Source organism: Pristis pectinata, chromosome 1 (assembly GCF_009764475.1).
Source record: "Pristis pectinata isolate sPriPec2 chromosome 1, sPriPec2.1.pri, whole genome shotgun sequence".
Lineage (NCBI taxonomy): Eukaryota > Metazoa > Chordata > Chondrichthyes > Rhinopristiformes > Pristidae > Pristis > Pristis pectinata.
The window spans coordinates 3,572,387-3,595,780 of record NC_067405.1 but is presented as its reverse complement, the minus strand read 5'-3'; the positions used below and the strand labels follow the sequence as shown (position 1 = coordinate 3,595,780).

Sequence of the window (23,394 nt, the reverse complement as noted above, 5' to 3'; positions counted from 1 at the left end):
TCCTCCCTCATTTTAGGTCTCGTACTGTGCAACTTGAAAGGGCTAACTGATGATCTGTTAGTTATGGCACTCTAGGGAATAGTGATCACAGTACGATAGAGATACATTTTGGTCCTCAGTCTCCACCTATACATAGATCTGGATGGGAGGATCAAGTGTAATATATCCAAGTTTGCTGATGACGTAAAGCTTGGTGGCAAAGTTGGCTGTGAAAAGGATACAGTGAGACCTCGGGGGGGGGGGAGATTAATTTAGTGGATGGGGACAAGAGATGGAATATAACGTGAGGGAATCCATTTTGGTAGATACCATGGAAAGGGCAATTATTTTTTAATTGGCGAGAGATTGAAAGGTGTTGTTTTTCAGTGGGACCTGAGTGTTCTTGAACATGAATCGCTGAAAGTAAGCATCCAGGGACAGCAAGCAGTTAAAAAGCCAAGCAATATATTGGCAAGAGGACTGAGTAAAGACTGATTGCTCCAATTATACAGAACTCTGGTGAGACCACACCTAGAACATGGTGTATAGGTCTGGTCTCCTCGCTGACAAAAGATATTGTTGTAATAGAGAGAGTGTCATGTAATTCACCAGACTGACCCCTGGGTTAAGTATACTGGGCCTGTACTCTCCAGTACAGTGAGAGATGATCTTGTTAAACATATAAAACACTTACAGGGCTTGACAGAGTGGATGTGGGGTTGATAGTTCCCCTGACTGGGGTGTCTAGAACCAGGAATCACAGTTGCAAAATGGCCATAATCCAACCCAACAGTGTCCCAATCCCACTTCTATCTCTGACCTAAGAGCCACAAACAGGACTACCCTGGTACACCCTTTCTTCTACATGCTCTTGCTCACTGAACTTATCTCTCCATAACTTGATTCTATCCTGTCTCCCACAAAAGCGCTGGAGGAACTCAGCTGGTCAGGCAGCATCTATGGACAGTCGACGTTTTGGGTCGAGACCCTTCATCAGGATTTCATCCAGCACTTTTGTGTATTGCTCCAGATTCCAGTATCTGCAGTCTCTTGTGTCTCCATCCTGTCCCCCCCTTGACCAGTCCCTTCCCACCTACATCCAGGACACCTCTCATGGCCTCCACCCTTTTGACAACTTCCAATTCTCTGGTCCCAACAACCTCACCTTTACCATGGACGTCCAGTCTCCATGCACCTCCACCCCCCCATCAGGAAGGCCTGAGGGTCCTCTGCTTCTTCCTGGAACAAAGACCCAACCAGTTCCCCAACACTGACACCCTCATCCACCTGGCTGTACTTGTTCTTACCCACAACAACTACTCTCTCTACTCTAAAGCTCATACCACCAGGCTCAAGGACAGCTTCTATCCCGCTGTTATAAGACTATTGAATGGTTCCCCAGTACGATAAGGTGGACTCTTGACCTCACAATCTACCTCATTATGACCTTGCACCTTATTGTCTGCCTGCACTGCACTTCCTCCGTAACTGTAACACTTTATTCTGCATTCTGTTATTGTTTTCCCTTGTACTACCTCAATGCACTGTGTAATGAATTGATCTGTGTGACCAGTATGCAAGACAAGTTTTTCACTGTACCTCGGTACATGTGACTACAATAAACCAATTCCAATTCTTTCGATTCGTCCCATTTATTACGAATCAAAGGTGTAGACACGAGTACTCACACGAGTACCAGCTACATCTGTCTTTTTGTTGCCTGCATGGAACAGTCCCGGTTCCAAACCCCTCCCCAATTCTTCCTCAGCTGCATCGATGACTGCATTGGTGCTGCTTCCTGCACCCGTGCAGAACTCATCACCTTCTCCACCAACTTCCACCCTGCCCTCAAATTCACCTGGACTATCTCGGATATTTCCTTCCCTTTTCTGGATCTCAGGAGACTACCAATATCTATCCACCAATATCTGCTATAAACCCATGGACTCCCACAGATACCTTGACTACACCTCCTCCCACCCTGCCTCCTGTAGGAAGCCGTCCCTTTCTCTTGGTTCCTCCATCTCCACCACATCTGCTCTGAAGATGAGACTTTCCACTCCAGGGCTACTGAAACGTCCTGCTCCTTCAGGAAGCATGGCTTCCCTTCTTCCTCTCCTTGGTTGTTGGGAGTCCTCTGGCACATTTCCTCCATTTCCTGTTCTTTACCACCTCGCTTCCTAGACAGAAGAAAGTCCTCACCCTTCAGCCCCACCAGCCTTCCTTCTCCATTTCCGTCAGCTCCAAAGAGATCCAACCACTCGCCACATCTTCCATTCTCCCCAGCCCCCTCCCTCTCCCCCCCAACCCCATCAGATGCTTTTTCCTTTCCGCAGGGACCACTGTCTCTGAGATTCCCTGGTCCACTCATCCATCCAACCATCCACACGCAAGGGGCTGCAGAGAGTGGTGGACACGGCCTGGTCCATCACAGGGACACCCCTCCCCACCACTGACAACATTTACAGGAGGTGCCACCTCAAGAAGGCAGCATCTATCATCGAGGGTCCTCCACCATCCGGGCCGTGCCATCTTCTCACAGCTCCCATCGGGCAGGAGGTACAGAAGCCTGAAGTCCCCACACCACCAGGTTCAGGAACAGCTACTTCCCTTCAACCATTCGGTTCTTGAACTGACTTGCACAACCCTAACCCTACCTCAGCAACGGAACACTACGGACCACCTCTTGCACTGCCGTGGACTTGTCTCTGATTGTGTCTTTGTTTTTTGCACCTATGTTTTGTTTTTGCGCGTTTTATTTTCCCTTTCTTAATTGTTGTGTATAATTTATGTATAATTTATGTTCTGTGTGTTGTCTGTACCTATGAGCCTGTGATGCTGCTGCGAGTTTCTCAATGTACCTGTACCTCACTGTACTTGTGCACATGACAATGAATTCGACTTGACTTGACCATCCCTCGCTGATGCCTGACATTTTCCCCAACAACAATAGGAGGTGCAACCCTTGTCCCAACACCTCCTCTACACTGCTGAGACCACGCGTGGACCAGGCAACCATTTTGCAGAGGATCTACACTTTATCCACAACACTCAAGACAGAGATTGCTAGGTTTTTGGATATTATGGGAATCCAAGAATACGGAGGTGGTGCAGGAAAGTGGTGCTTAGATAAAATATCAGCCGCGATCTTGATGAATGGTGGAGCAGGTTCGAGGGGCCGAATGACCTGCTACTGTTTCTTTTGTTCCATAACACCCGTGATAAACGTCATGCAATGCTTTCTGCACACGCTTTCACCCACATGGAATCTGCTTCACCTATGACCCCTGTGTTCAGTCAGCTACATTGGCTCCCAGTTAAACAATTTTAAAATTCTCACCCTTGTGTTCAGATCTCTCTGGGACCTCCCTCCCTATCTCTGTAATCACCTCCACTCTATGACCCTCTGATATATCTGCCCTCCTCTCATTTTGGTCACTCGATCACTGATTTTAATTGCCCCGCTTACAGCTTCCTGCGCCTTGAACTCTGGAATTCCCTCCCTAAGCCTTCCTAACCCTTGTTGCCTCTTTAAGGCACTGTGTCAAACCTCTCTCTGGCCAAGACTTTGGTTATCAGTGCAAGTATCACCTTACGTTGCCCGGTGTCAAATTCTGTTTAGTAACGTAGCTGTGGTGTGGTGCTGCACTTTAGAAATGCTGGTGGTTGTTGGTGAGGGGAATGCTGAGGGAGAGCTGGTGGGTAAATCCCAGGGTAGAGGGAGGGAGGGAGGGAGAGGAGGGGAGTGGTGGGATGGGACAGGGCAACTCAGAGGTTGGAGGAAGTTGACAAAGATTTTGCTGGCCCTGGGGAGCTGTGGCTTGCAGCTGTTGGGTCAGTCACACGCGCTCCCCCTCTCCAAACTCTGTGGGTTATTTTGGTTCCGGAATCTGCCAGTCTTCGGATTCTACGGAGTAAATCAGAAACAGGGGCTCAGGTTACAGATTCGTACCTTTACACTGAGGCAGTCACTGCGCTTTTAGAGAGAGAGAGTGCGGGGGGGGGAGAAGGAAAGGCTCCTCCACATCTCTACACAGTGACTCAGGAGCCCTGACCTGCTTATTCAATTCCAATGTAGTGTCCAAGGGAGGCCATTCGAACCATCAATTCTGTGCTAGCTCCTTGAGCTCTCCAGCTCACCCTACTTCTCCACACTCTACCCCAGATCTCTGCCTCTCTCTTTGTAAGTTTTCATTCAATTCCCTTTGGAAAGTTCCTAATGAATGGTGAGGAACGGGATGGAGAGGCGGGATGTGGATGGGAATGGGATGGAGAGGCGGAATTATCGTCATGTTCCAAACTGGGCATAGAAGGTTGCAGGCCAAGTGCTGGAAGCTGGGATTAATACAGATGGATGCTCACCGGTTGCCATGAACATGGTGGGTCCGAATGGCCTTTTTCCATGTTGTATGACTCTGTAACTTCAAAGCCTTTGGGTATCCAGAGCAGAGGGATTGAGAGTTAGTGATGGACAGGGACCAGTGACTGGGAATGCCAGCATCATCTGCCCTTATAGTTGCTTCTCAACAACAACAGCTTACATCTATAGAGCGTCTTTAACATAGCAAAGTGTCCCAAGCTACTTCGGAAGAGCGTTGCCACACCTGAACCAAGCCGCAGAATGAATGATTGAGAAAGTTTGGTTAGAACCTTTTAATTCAAGAACAGATGGAATTCTAGACTTAGGATCCAGGCAGTGGAAGACACGGCTGCCCATGGTCAGAGCCTTTGGTCATGATATCCATGCCAACCATCAGATACCCATCCTTTCCAGCCCCACTGACCAGCACTCAGTCTGTTGTACCAAGATCTCCCTGCCCTTACACTCTACGCCCCGGATAATGAAGGTAAACCTCCTATGGGTCTTCTTCCTCCCATTCACCTTCACGGATCTTTGCACTTGACACCAAGGTCCATTTTCACCTCAATACTCCCTAGAGCCCTGAAATTCATGGTTATTTGACTACCCTAACCCTAAATACCTCACCTCACACTTATGTCAGAACACAGAACAGTACAGCACAGGAACAGGCCCTTCGGCCCACAATCTCTGTGCCGACCATGATGCCAAATTGCCTGCACGTGAAGTATATCCTTCCATTCCCTGCATTTTCATGTGTCTATCTAAAAGCCTCTTAAACACCACTATCATATTCTGCCTTCACCGCCACCCCTGGCAGCCTGTTCTAGGCACCCACCGCTCTCTGTGTATAAAAACTTGCCCCGCACATCTCCTTTAAACTTTCCCCTTCTCACCTTAAATGCACGCCTTAAATACTTAAATGTACTTGACATTTCTACCCTGGGAAAAAAATTCTGACTGAGTACTCTATCTGTACCTCTCATAATTCTATATACTTCTGTCAGGTTGTCCCTCAGTCTCCAGAGAATCCAAGTTTGTCCAACCTCTCCTTATAGCTTATACCCTCTAATCCAGGCAGCATCCTGGTGAACCTTTTCTGCACTCTCTCCAAAGCCTCCACATCCTTCCTGTAACGGGGCGACCAGAACTTCACACAACACTCCAAATGTGGCCTGACTGAAGTTTTACACAGCTGCAACGTGACTTCTTGACTCTAATACTCAATGCCCCAATCGATGAAGGCAAGCGTGCTGTACACCTTCTTTACCACCCTGTCTACTTGTGTGGTCACTATCAGAGAGCTATGGACTTGGACACCACGATCCCTCTGTACATCAATGCTCCTAAGGTCCCTGCCATTAACAGTATACTTTCCCCTTACATTTGATCTCTCTGCAACACTGTTTAAGGTTTCCTGTGGATATTGGCAGTAAGTGTATGATGAGCTTCTGAAAGTCTGAGAATGGGGGAGTGGTCACTCTTGGAGTGCTATACCTTGCAAAGAAGCCCCTGTATTCAATCCTCGGATGCCCCTCACCCTGATGCTGTCCGGCAGTACCTCCCACCTTACATAAAGGAGGGCACTGCTGTCACACCCCCAAAGTCGGAGGTGAATGTTTGCCGTGACAACTGGCGTCAGCCTCACTGGCCAACAGCACTTCGTTCACGTCTGAGACAGGTTGGAGGGTCTGCAGACTCACTCTGTCACCTAGGCTGTCACTCCCAGTGCAGTACTAGAACATAGAACATAGAACACTACAGCACAGTACAGGCCCTTCGGCCCACAACATTGTGCTGACATTTTATCCTGTTCTAAGATCTATCTAACCCTTCCCTCCCACATAGCCCTCCATTTTTCTATCATTCATGTGTCTATCTGAAAGTCTCTTAAATGTCCCTAATGTATCTGCCCCCACAACCTCTGCCGGCAGTGCGTTCCATGCACCCACCACTCTCTGTGTAAAAAAGCTTACCCCGACATCCCCCTTATACCTTCTTCCAATCACCTTAAAATTATGTCCCCTTGTGTTAGCCATTGTCGCACTGGGAAAAAGTCTCTTGACTGTCCACGATCTATGCCTCTTATCGTACTGAGGGAGCTCTGTAGAGTCGGAGACACTGTCTTTCTGGTGAAGACCTGCCAGCCCTCTCAGATAGTTGTGGAAGGCTGCATGTCACCGTTTCGAAGAGAAGGGAACTTCTCCAGGGGCCTAATGTTATTCTTCAACCAACGCCATTTGTGTACATTATCAGCTCGTGGTCTCATTGCTGCCTGTGGGATCTTACTGTGCATAAATCAGCTGTACGTTTCCATCATTCCAACACTGGCCTCTTCACCAAGCATCTCATTGACTTTAGGAATGTCCAAGAAAGAATGGTCAGGAAAGGTGCTTTGGAAATGGAAAATTCTATGGAACCACATTCCGTAACTGGTGGGGGCCACAGGGGTTAGTGCTGGGTCCTCAACTACTTACAATCCATGGTAATGACTCGGTAGATGAGGCAGAGTGTACGATAACCAAGGTTGCTGATGGTACAAAGGTAGAACACACAGGGACCCTGCAGAGGGATATAGATGGGTTCAGTGAGTGGGCCAGGAGGTGGCAGATGGAGTATAATGTGGGAAAGTGTGAAGTTATCCACTTTGGAAGGAAGAATGATAAAGAAAAGAAAAAGCAAGACTACAAAATATTGCCGTACGAAGGGATATGGGTGTCCTAGTGCATAAACCACAAAGGGTTAGTATGCAAGTACTGCAAGTAATTAGGAAGGTTCAGGGAAGGTTGATCTAGGGGAATGGAGTATAAGACAGGGAATGTTTGATGCAACTTTACAGAACACCTGGAGTATTATGTACTCTTTTGGTCTCTGTACTTCAGGAAGGAGATCCTTGCATTGGAAGCTGTGCATAGACAGTTCTGCATGTTGATTCCTGGGATGAATCACTGGTGTAAAGAGAGGTGGAGCAAGTATATTGGTAAATCGGTTTATTATTGTCACATGCACCGAGCTACAGTGAAAAACTTTGTTTTGCGTACCGTCCATACAGATCATTTCATCACATCAGTGCATTCAGGTAGTACAAGGGAAAACAATAACAGAATGCAGAATAAAGTGTTGCAGTTACAGAGAAAGTGCAGTGCAGGCAGACGATAAGGTGCAAGGTCATAATGAGGTAGATTGTGAGGTCAAGAGTCCCATCTTATCATGCTAGGGGACCATTCAATCATCTTATCACAGTGGGATAGAAGCTGTCCTTGAGGCTGGTGGTACGTGCTTTCAGATTTTTGTATCTTCTGCCCGACGGGAGGTGGGAGAAGAGAGAACGTCCAGGGTGGGAGGGGTCCTTAATTATGTTGGCTGCTTCACCAAGGCAGCAGGAAGTGTAGACAGAGTCCATGAAGGGGAGTCTGGTTTCTGTGATGTGCTGAGCTGTGTCCACAACTCTCTGCAGTTTCTTGCGGTCACGGGCAGAGCAGTCGCTGTACCAAGCCGTGATACATCTGGATAGGATGCTTTCTGTGCTACATCAATAAAAGTTGGTGAGTGTCAAAGGGGATGTGCCAAATTTCTTTAGCCTCCTGAGGAAGTAGAGGCACTGGTGAGTTTTCTCGGCCGTGGCGTCTACATGGTTGGACCAGGACAGGCTGTTGGTGATGTTCACTCCCAGGAACTTGAAGCTGTCAACCCTCTCGACCTCAGCACCATTGATGTAGACAGGTGCATGTACACTGCCCCCTTTCCTGAAGTCAATGACCAGCTCTTTAGTTTTGTTGACATTAAGGGAAAGGTTGTTGTCATGACACCATTCCACTAAGCTCTCTATCTCCTTCCTGTACTCCGACTCATCGCTGTTTGAGACACGGCCTACAACAGTGGTATCATCTGCAAACTTGTAGATGGAGTTAGAGCAGAATCTGGCCACACAGTCATGAGTGTATAGGGAGTAGCATAGAGGGCTGAGGACACAGCCTTGTGGGGCACCAGTGTTGAGAATAATCGTGCCGGAGGAATTGCTGCCTATTCTCACTGATTGCGGTCTGTTTGTTAGAAAGTCAAGGATCCAGTTACAGAGGGAGGTGTTGAGTCCTCGGTCTCAGAGTTTGATGACAAGCTTACTTGGTATTGTATTGAAGGCAGAACTGTAGTCAATAAACAATAGTCTAACGTAGGTGTCTTTACTGTCCAGATGCTCCAGAGCTGATTCTAGGGCCAGGGAGATGGCGTCTGCTTTAGACCTGTTTCGGCGATAGGCACCGAAAGAAAGAAAGAACACGAGAAAGAACAAAGGAAAACAGTCCATTTTAGTGCAAAGTGGTCCCAGTGTTGCTGTACTGAGGTAGTGATCAGGGGTGTGCCGGTTGGTTCAAGAACCGAATGGTTGAAGGGAAGTAGCTGTTCCTGAACCTGGTGGTGTGGGGCTTCAGGCTTCTGTACCACCTGCCCGATGGGAGCTGTGAGAAGATGGCACAGCCCAGATGGAAGTTGTCCATTTAAGACAGAGGTGAGAAGGAATTTCTTCTGTCAGTGGCTCGTGAAGCTCTGGTGTCCTCTACCACAGAGAGCTCTGGACGTGGCTCCATTGGTCATTGAAGGCAGAAGCTAATAGGTGTTTGACCACGAGGGAGTCAAGGAGTATGGGGAGAGACGAGAAGGTGGTGCCAACGCCAAGACTGAATCAGATCCTACTGAAGGTGGAAGCAGGCTCCAGGACATTGGAAACAGAGACAGGATTAGACCATTCTACCCCTCGTCCCTGCTTCCCCACTCAATAACTCCTGGCCGATCTCTTACCTCAGCACTGCTTTCTGCACTTAACATACCACTTGATCCCCTTGAAATCTAAAACTCCATTGATGTCAGTCTTGATATACTAAGTGACTGAAACGGTTGGGTAGCAAATTCCAAAGATTCACCACCCTCTTCTCATCTCCCTCCTGTGTGGCTGACCCCTTATTTTGAGACTGACACCCTTGGCTATAGACTCCCCAGCCAAGGGGAGATATCTCCCTTACATTTACCCATCCTAGCCCTGTAGGAATGTCGTTAATTTCCATGAAATCACCGCTCATTCTTATAGGACTGATGTTGTGAACGGTAGGGCAGTAGGACGTGTAATGGAACAGAGGGACCTAGGAGTACGAGTGCATAGTTCATTGAAAGCGAGACCAGAAGTAGACAGGGTGGTGAAAAAGGCGTTTAGCACACTGGCCTTCATCAGTCAGGGCACTGAGTACAGGACTTGGGACGTTATGTTGCAGTTATATAAGTCGTTGGTGAGGCCGAACTTGGAGCACTGTGTACAGTTTTGGCCGCCCTGTTATAGGAAAGACGTGGTTACACTGGAAAGAGTACAGAGAAGATTTACAAGGATGTTGCCAGGACACTGAGGGCCTGAGTTATAGGGAGAGGTTGGCCAGGCTGGGTCTTTATTCCTGGAAGGTAGGATAACGAGGGGTGATCTTCTATGTGTTTAAAATTATGAGAGGCATGGATAAGGTGAACTGTAACAGTCTTTTCCCCAGGGTAGGGGAGTCCAAAACTAGGGAGCATAGGTTCAGGGTGAGAGGGGAAAGATTTAAAAGGGACCTGAGGCACAACTTTCCCACGCAGAGGGTGGTGAGTGTATGGAACGAGCTGCCAGAGGAAGTGGGTGAGGCAGGTACAAGAGTATCATTTAAGAAGCACTTGGATAGGTACATGGAGGGGTGGGGCTTGGAGGGATATAGGCCGAACACAGGAAGTTGGGACTAGTTGGGTGGGCACTGTGGTCAGCATGGACTGGTTGGGCCGAAGGGCCTGTATCCCTGCTGTATTGCTCTGTGACTCATTCTATATATGAGAGAGCATAGGCCTAGTCATCTCTCCTCAGAGAGCAAACCACAAGTCAATGATGAATCTTCACTGTGCTCTCTCTCTCTCTCTATCAAGACTATACCCTTCCTTAGGTGGGCAGACCAGATCTCTATGCGGTACTCCAGCTCACCAGTAGATTCACCAGAGCCCTAAATAATTTGAGCAAGGCCTTTCTTCTCCTGTACTCAAACATAATCAAAGACCCCACCCACCCGGGACATTCTCTCTTCTCTCCTCTTCCATCGGGTAGAAGATACAGGAGCCTGAGGGCACGTACCACCAGACTTAAGGACAGCTTCTACCCCACTGTGATAAGACTATTGAACGGTTCCCTTATACAATGAGATGGACTATGACCTCACGATCTACCTTGTTGTGACCTTGCACCTTATTGCACTGCACTTTCTCTGTAGCTGTGACACTTTACTCTGTACTGTTATTGTTTTTACCTGTACTACATCAATGCACTCTGTACTAACCCAATGTAACTGCACTGTGTAATGAATTGACCTGTACGATCGGTATGCAAGACAAGTTTTTCACTGTACCTTGGTACAAGTGACAATAATAAACCAATACCAATACCTTCTGCAATAAAGACCAAGATGTCACTTGCCTTTCTACTTGCTTGCTGTACCTCCATGTTAACTGTCAGTGATTCCTCTGCAAAGACACCCCCATCCCTCTGAACACAAAGACTTTTCAAAGGATGTGACAGAGGAGATTCACGAGGACGCTGAAAACAAACTGCTAGAGCAACTCAGAGGGTCAGGCTGCATTTGTGGAGGCAGGGGGATGGTCAACGTTTTGGGTTGAGACTGCAAGGTCTCAACCCAAAACATCAGCCACCCCTCTGCCTCCACAGATGCTGCCTGACCCCTCTTGAGTTGCTCTAGCAATTTGTATTTTTGCTCCAGATTCCAGCGTCTGCATTCTCCTGTGTCTCCATTTCACCAGGATGTTGCCTGGATTGGAGGACTTTAGTTATGGGGAGAGGCTGGACAGGCTGGGACTGTTTTCCCTGGAGCGAAGGAGGCTGAGGGGTGACCTGGTTGAGGTGCATAAGATTATGAGAGATACAAATAGGGTAAATTGTCAATGTCTTTTTCCCATGACAGGGGTATCAAAAACAAGAGGGCACAGGTTTAAGGTGAGAGGGAAGAGTTTTAAAGGGGACCTGAGGGGTAAGTTTTTCGCACAGAGAGTGGGTGATATCTGGAACATGCTGCCAGAGGAGGGGGTGGAATCAGATCCAATCACTACATTTAAGAGATGTTTGGACAGGGACTTAAATAGATAAGGAATAGAAGGACACGGACGTAACTCAGGCAAATGGGATTGGTGTAGGCAGGCATAAAGGTCGGCACGGACATGATGGGCTGAATGGCCAGTTTCTATACTGCACTAATCTATGACTGTATTAGATCTGACCACTGGATTGCCTCCACTGGCTCTGACCACTGGATTGCCTCCTGGGGCCCTGATTACTGGTGGGAGGGATTCCGCAAGAGGACCTCAATAGGTGGAGGAGATTTTCCCATGAGGAACCCCGATTGTTTTTATAAACTTCTTTCCCGAGAGGCGGCTGGCTCCTGTTTCACTTTGTAAGGGAGCCACGGTACCTTTTTCTAATCCCTTCCTCTATGATATCTGCAGAAACATTTTTATGTTGATAGATAATTTGTATAGTCATCATCAAGACCTCACTCCTCCTAAACTGAATTCTGAAAATGTCCCAATCCACACTTACAGCTGTTTCTTGGCAATATTACAGTCCTTTTGCTTTGATCTAATACCATCCTTAACTTATCCTGTTAGTCATGGCAGGGCCACTTTTCCTCTTGGATCTTTGTGCCTTAAAGGGAAATATATTTATTGTAGGCTATGTGTTCATTCTTTAAACATTAGCCATTGCTTGTTTGCTGTTGAACATTTTAATGTCGTTTCATAATCTGCTGTGGGCAACGCCCACCCCAGACTTTCATTGTTTGCTTTATTCAGAGTTCAGTTTGTACTAAATCACTTCAATCTCGATGTACAATTCTGTGATCACTCTACCCTAAATGCTCCTTAACTACCAGATTACTAATTAACCAGTTCTCATTGCACAGATCTAAAATAGCCTGTTCATTTATTGGCTCTTCAACGTATATGTATAACATTCTCTTACACATTCCATGAATTCATTCTCCACAATGTTTCTGTTAATTTGGTTTGCCCAGTCTATTTGTAGATTAACGTCCTCCACAACCATTGTACTGCCCTGTTGCATGCACATTTTCTACTTTCCTGCTTTATAAGTCGTTGGTGAGGCCGCACTTGGAGCACTGTGTACAGTTTTGGTCACCCTGTTATAGGAAAGCCATGGTTAAACTGGAAAGAGTGTGGGGAAGATTTACGAGGATGTTGCCAGGACTCGAGGGCCTGAGTTATAGGGAGAGGCTGGCCAGGCTGGGTCTTTATTCCTTGGAACGTAGGAGAATGAGGGGCGACCTTAAAATTATGAGAGGCATAGATAAGGTGGATGGTAACAGTCTTTTCCCCAGGGTAGGGGAGTCCAAAACTAGGGGGCACAGGTTTAGGGTGAGAGGGGAAAGATTTAAAAGGGACCTGAGGGGCGACTTTTTCACACAGAGGGTGGTGGGTATATGGAACGAGCTGCCAGAGGAAGTGGGTGAGGCAGGTACAAGAGTATAATTTAAGAAGCACTTTGATAGGTACATGGAGGGGCGGGGCTTGGAGGGATATGGGCCGAATGCAGGAAACTGGGACTAGCTGGGTGGGCACCGTGGTTGGCATGGACTGGATGGGCTGAAGGGCCTGTATCCGTGCTGTATTGCTCTGTGACTCTATGCTTTACACCTCTGTATTACCACCACTGCTCGGAGACACAACTCCCACCAATGTTGTCTGCCCCTTGTTGCTTTTTAGATCCACCTAATCTGACTATAATTTTACACTGCCATTACCTTAGTAAATTGATTTATTATTGTCACATGTACCAAGGTACAGTGAAAACTTTGTTTTGCATGCCATCCATACAGATCATTTCATCACATCAGTACGTCGAGGTAGTACAAGGGAAAACAATAACGGAATGCAGAATAAAGTGTTACAGTTACAGAGAAAGTGCAGTGCAGACAGACAATAAGGTGCAAGGCCACAGCGAGGTAGATTGTGAGGTCAAGAGTCCATCTTATCGTACTAGGGGACCGGGGACTGTTCAGTAGTCTTATAACAGCGGGATAGAAGCTGTCCTTGAGCCTGGTGGTACGTGCTTTCAGGCTTTTGTATCTTCTGCCTGATGGGAGGTGGGAGAAGAGAGAACGTCCGGGGTGGGTGGGGTCTTTGATAATGTTGGCTACTTTATCGAGGCAACGAGAAATGTACACAGGGTCCGTGGAGAGGAGGCTGGTTTCCGTGATCTCATTCTTCTGACAGTTAAATCTGAAATATTTAACAACCAACCTTGCAACCATGGTTCTACAATGGCAGAAAGTTCATTTGTGCCATTAATTCATTCACCTTGTTACAAATGTTCATCCTGAGAAAGAGACTTCCATTTTGTCTTCTTAGCGATTTTCCCTTCCAGTTGAAGGTGTATTCTTATGTCTGTGTTCTCTGTCCATTCCCGAGTGACTCTGGCTGAGAGGGGAAAGACTTAAAAGGCACCTGAGGGGCAACTTCTTCACACAGAGGGAGGTGCGTAAGTGGAACGAGCTGCCAGAGGAACTGGTTGAGGCAGGTACAACAACAACATTTAAAAGACATTTGGACAGGTACATGGTTAGTCCTAGTTCCCTAAAGAGGGATATGGGTCAAATGCGTGCAAATGGGACTAGCTTAGGTGAGCTCCCTGGTCGGCATGGACGAGTTGGGCCGAAGGGCCTGTTTCCGTGCTGTATTACTCAATGACTCTATCATTTCCGATTTTGTGAACCAGCACTACTGCCTTTTCCTTTCTCTTTAATGTTTTAAATTTCCCCTCACTTGAGTTCTCTCCCTCCCCATCCCACCACGCCCATCCAACCAAGCCATTGAGAGCTTCAAGTTCCTAGGAGTGGACCTGTCCTGGTCCAACCACGAAGATGCCACGCCCAAAAAAGCTCACCAGTGCCTTTACTTCCTCAGGAGGCTAAAAAAATTTGGCATGTCCACCAACTTTTATCGATGCACCACAGAAAGCATCCTATCCAGATGCATCATGGCTTGGTACGGCAACTGCTCTGCCCAGGACCGCAAGAAACTGCAGAGAGTTGTGGACACAGCTCAGCACATCATGGAAACCAGCCTCCCCTCCATGGGCTCTGTCTATGCTTCTCACTGCCTTGGTAAAGCAGCCAGCATAATTAAAGACACCACCCACCCCAGACGTTCTCTCTTCTCCCGTCTCCCATCGGGCAGAAGATACAGAAGCCTGAAAGCACGTACCACCAGGCTCAAGAACAGCTTCTATCCCATTGTTATAAGACCATTGAACGGTTCCCTAGTACGATAAGGTGGACTCTTCACCTCACAATCTACTTCGTTATGACCTTGCACCTTATTGTCTGCCTGCACTGCACTTTCTCTGTAACTGTAACACTTTATTCTGCATTCTGTTATTGTTTTCCCTTGTACTACCTCAATGCACTGTGTAATGAATTGATCCGTACGATCCATATGCAAGACAAGATTTTCACTGTACCTCGGTACGAGTGACAGTAACAAACCAACTCTAATTCCTTCCTCCCACAGGATTGGTAGGTTGTAGACTGCAAGAGCATAAGAAACGAAGAGCAGGTGTGGACCATCTGCCCCTCAAGCCTGCCCTACCATTCGATATGATTATGGCTGGTCTGCCCCTGCTCCCAATTCCCTGATCTTTCCAAACATTATCCACCCCCTCTTCAAGCACGCTAAGTGATCCAGCCTCCACAACCCTCCAGGGTAGAGAACGCCAAAGATTCACCACCCTCCGTGAGAAGGTGTTGCACAACATCTGTAGAGACTGGAGAGAGCGCAGAAAAGATTCACAAGGATGCTGCCAGGAGTTGAGGGACTGAGTTACAGGGAGAGGTTGGACAGGCTCGGTCTTTACTCCTTGGAGTGTAGGAGACTGAGAGGTGATCTTACAGAGGTGTATAAAATCATGAGGAGCATCGATAACTCTTTTCCCCAGAGTTGGGGGGGTATCAAGAACTAGAGGGCATAGGTTTAAGGTGAGAGGGGAGAGATTTAAGAGGAACATGAGGGGCAACTTTTTTTACACAACGGGTGGTGTGTATGTGGAACGAGCTGCCAGAGGAGGTGGATGAGGCAAGTACAATAACAACTTTTGAAGGACGGTTGGACAGGTACATGGGTTGGAAAGGTTTAGAAGGTTATGGGCCAAACACTGGCAAATGGACCAGCTTGGATGGGGCATCTTGGTCGGCATGGACCAGTTGGGCTGAAGGGCCTGATTCCATCCTGTATAACTCTATGACTATCTCAGTTTTAAAGGAACACCTTTGAATCGTAAACCCCTAAACACCCCTCATCTGAGACTGTCCCAGTAATGGATGTTTCATAAGATCACCCCTCATTCTTCTAAGCTCCAGATATTTTCGATGTAAGTTCCCTATCGTCTGGTGATAACAGCACCATCTCGTGCTGGGAGTTAGCCTGGTGCCCCTCTTCTTCATTGTCTCCAATGCCAGTCTATCCTTGACTAAATAAGGAAATCAAAACCGTGCTCAGTGCTCCCGTTGTGGCTTCATCAGTACCCTGTACAATAGTAAGAATAATATAAACATTAACGGTGGAATTTAGAAAGGTCAAATATTTTTATAGGTATTTATATTTTGGATTAAATTCTTCTTCCATTAGTGTACAGATGCAAGTGAAGGACTTGTCTCCAGACAGGTGACTCCTGTCCGTCTTTCTTGTAGCTTTTCCCATCTCTGCGGGTGCTGAAGATCTGAACAGGAAACACTCGGCAGGCTCGGAAGCAGCTGTGGGCAGAGAAACACACCTGTCTGTTTTCTCATTAATTCCGTTTTTGCTCCACGGATGATGCCTGGTTTGCTGAATTTTTGCAGGGCTTTCTGCTTTTTAACTGAGGTCTCCCTCGTGCCCTGGGGCAACGTTTATCCCTCCAACAACAGCACAGAAATGAGTTATTTGGTCATTATCGTGTGTGTGTGTGTGTGTGTGTGTGTGTGTGTGTGTGTCAATGTGTGTGTGTGTGTCACTGTGTGTGTTTCTGTGTGTATGTGTGTCTGTGTGTGTGTTTATGTGTGTGTGAGTCTGTGTGTGTCTACGTGAGTTTGTGTGTATGTGAGTGTCTGTTAGTGAGTGTTGCTGTGTGTGTGTGTGTGTGTGTGTAATCTTGCTGTACACTAACTGGCTACTACACTTTATGCATCACAACAGTTATTACATTCTCGCAGTAATTCATTGAGTGTAAAGCATGTTGGGATGCAATGGGCGCTATACAAGTGCATGTCCTTTATCTTACGGCTCCCTGCCCTGTCACACAATACCCTCCATCTCCCAGGTCTGTGTCTGCTGGTGAAATCAGAACTCCTCAGACTCTTATCTGAGTCTTCCCAACACTTGTGACTCCTCACCTCCCTGAGGGTCTTCAAAGCTTTTGAAGCCGAGGGTTTAAAGTGATCTGATCACCGCTGCCTACATTAGCTCACCCACGTTCCCCTTCTAACTTCTGCACAGCCTCGAAATCCCTTCCTTTCTGCTTTTGACCTCTGTTGAACAAAAGAAACCAGCCTTTGAAAAGAAAAAAAAATTGGAATTCAATAAACAGAGGTGAAATTCCCTCAACTTTACCCACAGTCCCAGGAAGCAGGGAGCAGTGAGGCAGGAGTTAAAGAGAAGTGTTGATGATTAAAGCTGGAATCCGCGTGTCAGCTGTTGACAGAGAGAAAAGCTGTGTAACATCAGCTTGTTCAATGGAGAGGAGGAAGGCAAACTAGCAGCTTAACAAACCCCCTGTAATACCCCAGGGGCAAGGGGAAGGGACAGGGTACATGAGAGGGAGGAGAAGAGGGGAAACCAGCAAGAAACGAAGGCTGCAATCCCACCAGGAGACTTTGACTGAAGGAAAAGCTTGGACAAGAGCTTGAAAAGAGAGTTAAGTGGAATGGATTAAGGAAACGTCAGTAGGTGAGTTTTAACCTGCCCGTCTAATTCTATGTTGTGGCTTTCCAGATTCTGGTCCATTTGTGAAGGGGGAAGTCAGCTCAGTTTTGGGCAGTTGTGGATCTGTTGTTGCATTCAACTGTGGGATAAACTTAAGGTTCCTGTGGTTTAGGGTAAAGGATCCCTGCTTTCACAAGATGGCTGCTTTTAATCAGAATGCACACATTGCATTCTCAGCTTGTGGAGAGAATTAGGGCTCAGAAGGAGGCCGTTTGGCCCATCAACTCAATGCAAGCTCTTCCGGGGGAAACAGGACTTGGAGAGTGGCCAGGAGCACACTTGAACAGCCAATGCCAGAAGTAGTTTGGGGATCAGGGGAGGTGGGAATGGGTGACACCACAGAAGCCCAAGTTCTTGGTGTTTGAGGAGAAGGGTTTGCTTCTGGCACCAACTCCAGTGACTCTCCTGGAATGACTGAATTAGATATACTCTTTGGTGTTGTATGGGCCCTAGCCCAGAGCCCCAGTGGTCTGTCCCAGATACGGTCCAGCTCTGACGGAGGACTGGAGTGACAGAGGTGCTGTATTTTGGAGGTCCCATCAACTCCTGCTCCTCGTTGGACCTTAAGTTCACCCTTGCGTCCCTGGATTTATGTTCCTCTTTCACCATCTCTAAAAGCAGCAGGTAGAGCGACTGATTCACAGCGCCAGCAGCCCAGGTTCAATCCTGACCCCGGGCGCTGTCTGTGTGGGGTTTGCACGTTCTCCCTGTGACTGCCTGGGTTTCCAAGTTCCTCCCAGATCCCAAAGACTTGCAAGTTGGTCGGTTAATTGGAATTGGAATTGGAATTGGAATTGGTTTATTATTGTCACTTGCACCGAGGTACAGTGAAAAATTTGTCTTGCATACTGATCGTACAGGTCAATTCATTACACAGTGCATTGAGGTAGTACAGGGTAAAACAATAACAGAATGCAGAGTAAAGTGTCACAGCTACAGAGAAAGTGCAGTGCAGGCAGACAACTGCCCCTAGTGTGTAGGTGAGGGGTAGAATCTGGGGAGGGTTGAAGGGAGAATAAAAATAGGATTGGTGTACGATTAGTGTAGATGGGTGGTTAATGGTCGGCACAGACTTGATGGGCTGAAGGGCCTTTTTCCATGCTGTACCTCTCTATGACCATGACTCGATTATCACATTGTTTGTGGAGTCTTGCTGTGCCCGCATTTCCCTGCATTGCTGCAGCAACTACCCTCTGCAGTGCACTTCGTTGTCTGTAACATGCCCTGGGACACCTTCGAATCACGAGAGGTGGTGACTTCAAATTCTTCACCCGCTTCCTAAGCAGAAAGGAATCCAGGTCCGTGAAGCATCTGGTTCAGCTGCAGTCAGGGGAGAGACGGTGGCGAGGGAACAGTCTGTGGTGGGGTTCGCCCATTGGTTGTTGGGCAGGGATTTCTCCTCCTCCAGAATTGGATGTTGGGCAGACCAGGTGACCAATCAGAAATGAGGAAGCAGTGTTGGCTTGAGGCAAGTACAACAGTATCATTTAGGAAGCACTTGGATAGGTACGTGGAGGGGCGGGGCTTGGAGGGATATGGGCCGAACGCGGGAAATTGGAACCAGTTGGGTGGACACAGTGGTCGGCATGGACTGGTTGGGCCGAAGGGTCTGTATCCGTGCTGTATTGCTCTATGACTCCTATCTCAGCCAACCAGACATTGTGTCTGTTGATGACATTGTCCAGCAAGACTTGAGCCACAAACCAGAGGTGGGCCAAACCTGTCTCAGGACCAGTCTGTACAGGACTGTGTGGTTCCTGAACTTCTGGATCAATAACAGGGAAACAAGGAAAATCTGCTTCTATCTGGGAGCAGCCCTGTTTGATATTGGTTTGTCATTTGGCTCAGCACCAACTGTTACCTCTGGTTCCTCTCTGGGAGCTGGTGACTTTCACTTGCTGCTCTTTGCCCCTTGACCCCTGAGGGTCAGATTGGGCTCCTATCTGAGGGAAAAAGTCGAGTTTCAACACTTTACCCCCACACTTTGGAGGAGTTCCCTTGTTCTCAGTGTAATGGCTGGAACTTATCCGGTGCAGTTAGCTTGAGGTAAGTGTAACGCAGAATAACGCTTGGGTCACCATCCTGAGGGATAACCTAGGCCGACATGCCCAGTGCTCTACTGAGGGAGTGCTACACAGACGGCCAACGGTGCCCCATTTTGAATGAGAGGTTAAATTTAAACTGACGCCCTGTTGGTGTAGAGAGGTTCCATGGACATTGCGTCGAAGAGGAACATGGAACTTTTTTCCAATAACCTGTCTAGCATTTACCCATCAATGGAGGCTGAGGGGAGACCTGATGGAGGTTTTTAAAATTATGAGAGGCATAGATAGGGTAGACAGTCAGAATCTTTTTCCCAGGGTAGAAATGTCAAACACCAGGGGACAGGCTTTTAAGGTTAGAGGGGGGAAGTTTAAGGGTGACATGGGGGCAAGTTTTTTATGCAGTGGGTGGTAGGGGCCTGGAATGGGTCACCAGCATTGGTAGTGGAAGCAGGCAGTCTGGTGGAGTTTAAGAGGCTTTTAGACAGACACAGGAATATGAAGGGAGTGGAGGGATGTGGATGATACACAGGAGGAGGGTATTTAGTATAAATTGGCATCAAGTTCGGCACAACATTGTGGGCTGAATGGCCTGTCTAGTGCTGTTCTGTTCTACGTGTGTTCTTTGTTCTCATGGGAAATTGCTGTTTCTGGAATCTTGCTGTGCACAGATTGGTTGCCATTTTTTCTGACGTTGTTCGAGAAGTATTTCAATGACTGTCGACTCTCGGGTCGTGAAAGGCTCTGAACAGACGCAAGTCTCTTTAAATTTGAAACACAACACCCTCTGTAACACAGCACTCCCTGTGTATTGGTGTCCATCTACATTACACACTCAGGTCCCTGTAGGAAAGTTTGAACCCACTGCTTTCCTTGCTGCAGGATGAGATTTCTACCCAGCAAATCATAGCTAGTTGTCCGATTAATCCGTTTGAACAAAGTTATGAAGACATTTGGTGGGAGTTTATTTGACCTGTTTTATTGGCTGGTTTTTGGAAGCTCGGTGTAGAGGCAGCTAGCTTCTTCTAACTCACAGTCCTCCAGACCCTCGCACACCACCAGATGAACCTCAGCAGGAAACCTCCAAGAACATAAGAGAGGGAAATGCTAATCCTTCAGTTGACTGTAGTTTATGTGGGGAGAAAAGTCCAGTTGGCAAAGGGTCTGGCGTTTGATGTGAATTAGCAGCAGCCAGTGCCCAAGTTTGTTCTGCCCATCTTTGGGCCTGTGGTTGGAGAGAGTCCCAGACGCAGGCGATTTATTGTTTGGCAAGGAGCCTGCCCTGACAGGAGATGAAGCAACACATGCAACGAGCCAGGCCAAACCTAGTTACAGGCAGGCTTCACTGTTAGATGTATAGCAGTGACCACTTCTGCACTACTTAATCGACCCAATGGTTTTCCTCAGATCCTGTCCAATCACACTGCTGCAGGAATTGTTTAAACTGGTGATTAACCCAATCCTTTCACCTTCTCTATTCATTTCCAATGTTCCAGAAAGTCTCCACTTTGCATTCTTGTATGTTCCAGAAACAGGCCCTTTGGCCCATCGAGTCCACACCGACCATCAAGCTCCTATTTTTACACTAATTTGAATATTTGGTTTATTATTGTCACATGTGGCAGAGTACAGTGAAAAACTTTGCTTTGCCTTCCATCCATACAGATCGTTTCATTACGACAGTACATTGAGGTAGTAATAGAAACATAGAAACATAGAAAATACAGCACAATTCAGGTCCTTCGGCCCACAAAGCTGTGCCGAACATGTCCCTACCCTAGAAATTACTAGGCTTACCCATAGCCCCCTATTTTACTCAGCTCCATGTACCTATCCAACAGTCTCTTGAAAGACCCTATCGTATCCGCCTCCACCACCGTTGCCGGCAGCCCATTCCACACACTCACCACTCTCTGAGTAAAAAACTTACCCCTGACATCTCCTCTATATCTACTCCCCAGCACCTTAAACCTACGTCCTCTTGTGGCCACCATTTCAGCCCTGGGGAAAAGCCACTGACTATCCACCCGATCAATACCTCTCATCATCTTATACACCTCTATCAGGTTCACCCTCATCCTCCGTCTCTCCAAGGAGTAAAGGCCGAGTTCCCTCAGCCTGCTTTCATAAGGCATGCTCCGCATTCCAGGCAGCATCCTTGTAAATCTCCTCTGCACACTCTATGGCTTCCACATCTTTCCTGTAGTGAGGCGACCAGAACTGAGCACAGTACTCCAAGTGGGGTCTAACCAGGGTCCTATATAGCTTCAACAATACCTCTCGGCTCCTAAATTCAATTCCCCGATTGATGAAGGACAATACACCATATGCCTTCTTAACCACAGAGTCAACCTGGGTAGCTGCTTTGAGCGTCCTATGGACTTGGACCCCCAAGATCCCTCTGATCCTCCACACTGCCAAGAGTCCTACCGTTAATACTATATTCCGCCAACATATTTGACCTACTAAAATGAACCACTTCGCACTTATCTGGGTTAAACTGCATCTGCCACTTCTCAGCCCAACTCTGCATCCTATCTATGTCCCTCTGTAACGTCTGACCGCCCTCCAAACTATACACAACACCCCCAATCTTTGTGTCATCAGCAAACTTACTAACTCACCCTTCCACTTCCTCATCCAGGTTGTTTATAAAAATCTTACTCTTTAAGGGTCCCAGTACAGATCCCTGAGGTACACCACTGGTCACCGACCTCCACTCAGAATACGACCCTTCAACAACCACTCTTTGCCTTCTGTGGGCCAGCCAGTTCTGGATCCACACTGCAATGTCCCCTTGGAAACCACGTCTCCTCACCTTCTCCATTAGCCTTGCATGGGGAACCTTATCAAACGCCTTGCTGAAATCCATATACACTACATCTACTGCTCTCCCTTCATCGATGTGCTTAGTCACATCCTCAAAAAATTCAATCAGGCTCGTAAGGCAGGACCTGCCCTTGACAAAGCCATGTTGACTATTCCTAATCATATTATACCTCTCCAAATGTTCATAGATCTTGCCTCTCAGGATCTTCTCCATCAGCTTACCAACCACTGAGGTAAGACTCACCGGTCTATAATTCCCTGGGTTATCCCTACTCCCCTTCTTGAATAAGGGAACAACATCCACAACCCTCCAGTCTTCCGGAACCTCTCCCATCTCCATGGATGACACAAAGGTCATCGTCAGAGGTTCCGCAATCTCCTCCCTCGCCTCCCACAGCAACCTGGGGTACATCTCATTCGGTCCCGGCAACTTATCTAACTTGATGCTTTCCAAAAGTTTCAGCACCACCTCTTTTCTAATATCTACATGCTCAAGCTTTTCAGGCCACTGCAAGTCCCCACTACAATCCCCCAGGGATTGGAAACACAAGGGAAAACAATAACAGAATACAGAATAGAACATAGAACATAGACCAGTACAGCTCAGTACGGGAGCTTCGGCATACAATGTTGTGCCGACCTATATAAACCTACTCCATGGTTGCTCTAACCCTTCCCTCCTACACAGCCCATAACCCTCCATTTTTCTTACATCCATGTGCCTATCTAAGAGTCTCTTAAATGTCCGCATTGTATCAGCCTCTCCCACCACCCCTGGCAGTGCGTTCCAGACACCCACCACTCTCTGTGTAAAGAACCTACCTCTGACGTCTCCCCTAAACTTTCCTCCTCTGGCCTTAAACTGATATCCTCTGGTATTGGCCATTGCTGCCCTGGGGAAAAGGTACTGGCTGTCCACTCTACCTATGCCCCTCATAATCTTATACACCTCTATCGTCGCTTCTCATCCTGCGTCACCGCGAAGAAAAAAGCCCTAGCTCACTCAACCTTTCCTCATAAGACCTGTTCTCCAATCCAGGCAGCATTCTGGTAAATCTCCTCTGCACCCTCTACCCTTACCCTAGGTATCCTCCTGTTCCTCACATACATGTAGAACCTCTTGGGGTTTTCTTTAATTCTACT

At 47.5% G+C, this 23,394-nt stretch overlaps 1 protein-coding gene across 5 annotated transcripts in view; it reads right to left on the bottom strand.

The window, feature by feature from the left end:
* The window catches only part of LOC127569540 (villin-1-like), a 473,442-nt gene that overhangs the window by 186,509 nt on the left and 263,539 nt on the right, over nucleotides 1-23,394 (bottom strand). The window contains exon 1 of one of the 5 annotated variants that reach the window (XM_052014323.1): nucleotides 1,323-1,363. The exons of the other annotated variants lie outside the window; for them this stretch is intronic. The gene's annotated coding sequence lies outside the window, so the exon portion shown is untranslated. Of the gene's footprint in view, nucleotides 1-1,322; nucleotides 1,364-23,394 lie in introns of those variants that run through there. 5 annotated transcript variants of the gene reach the window in all.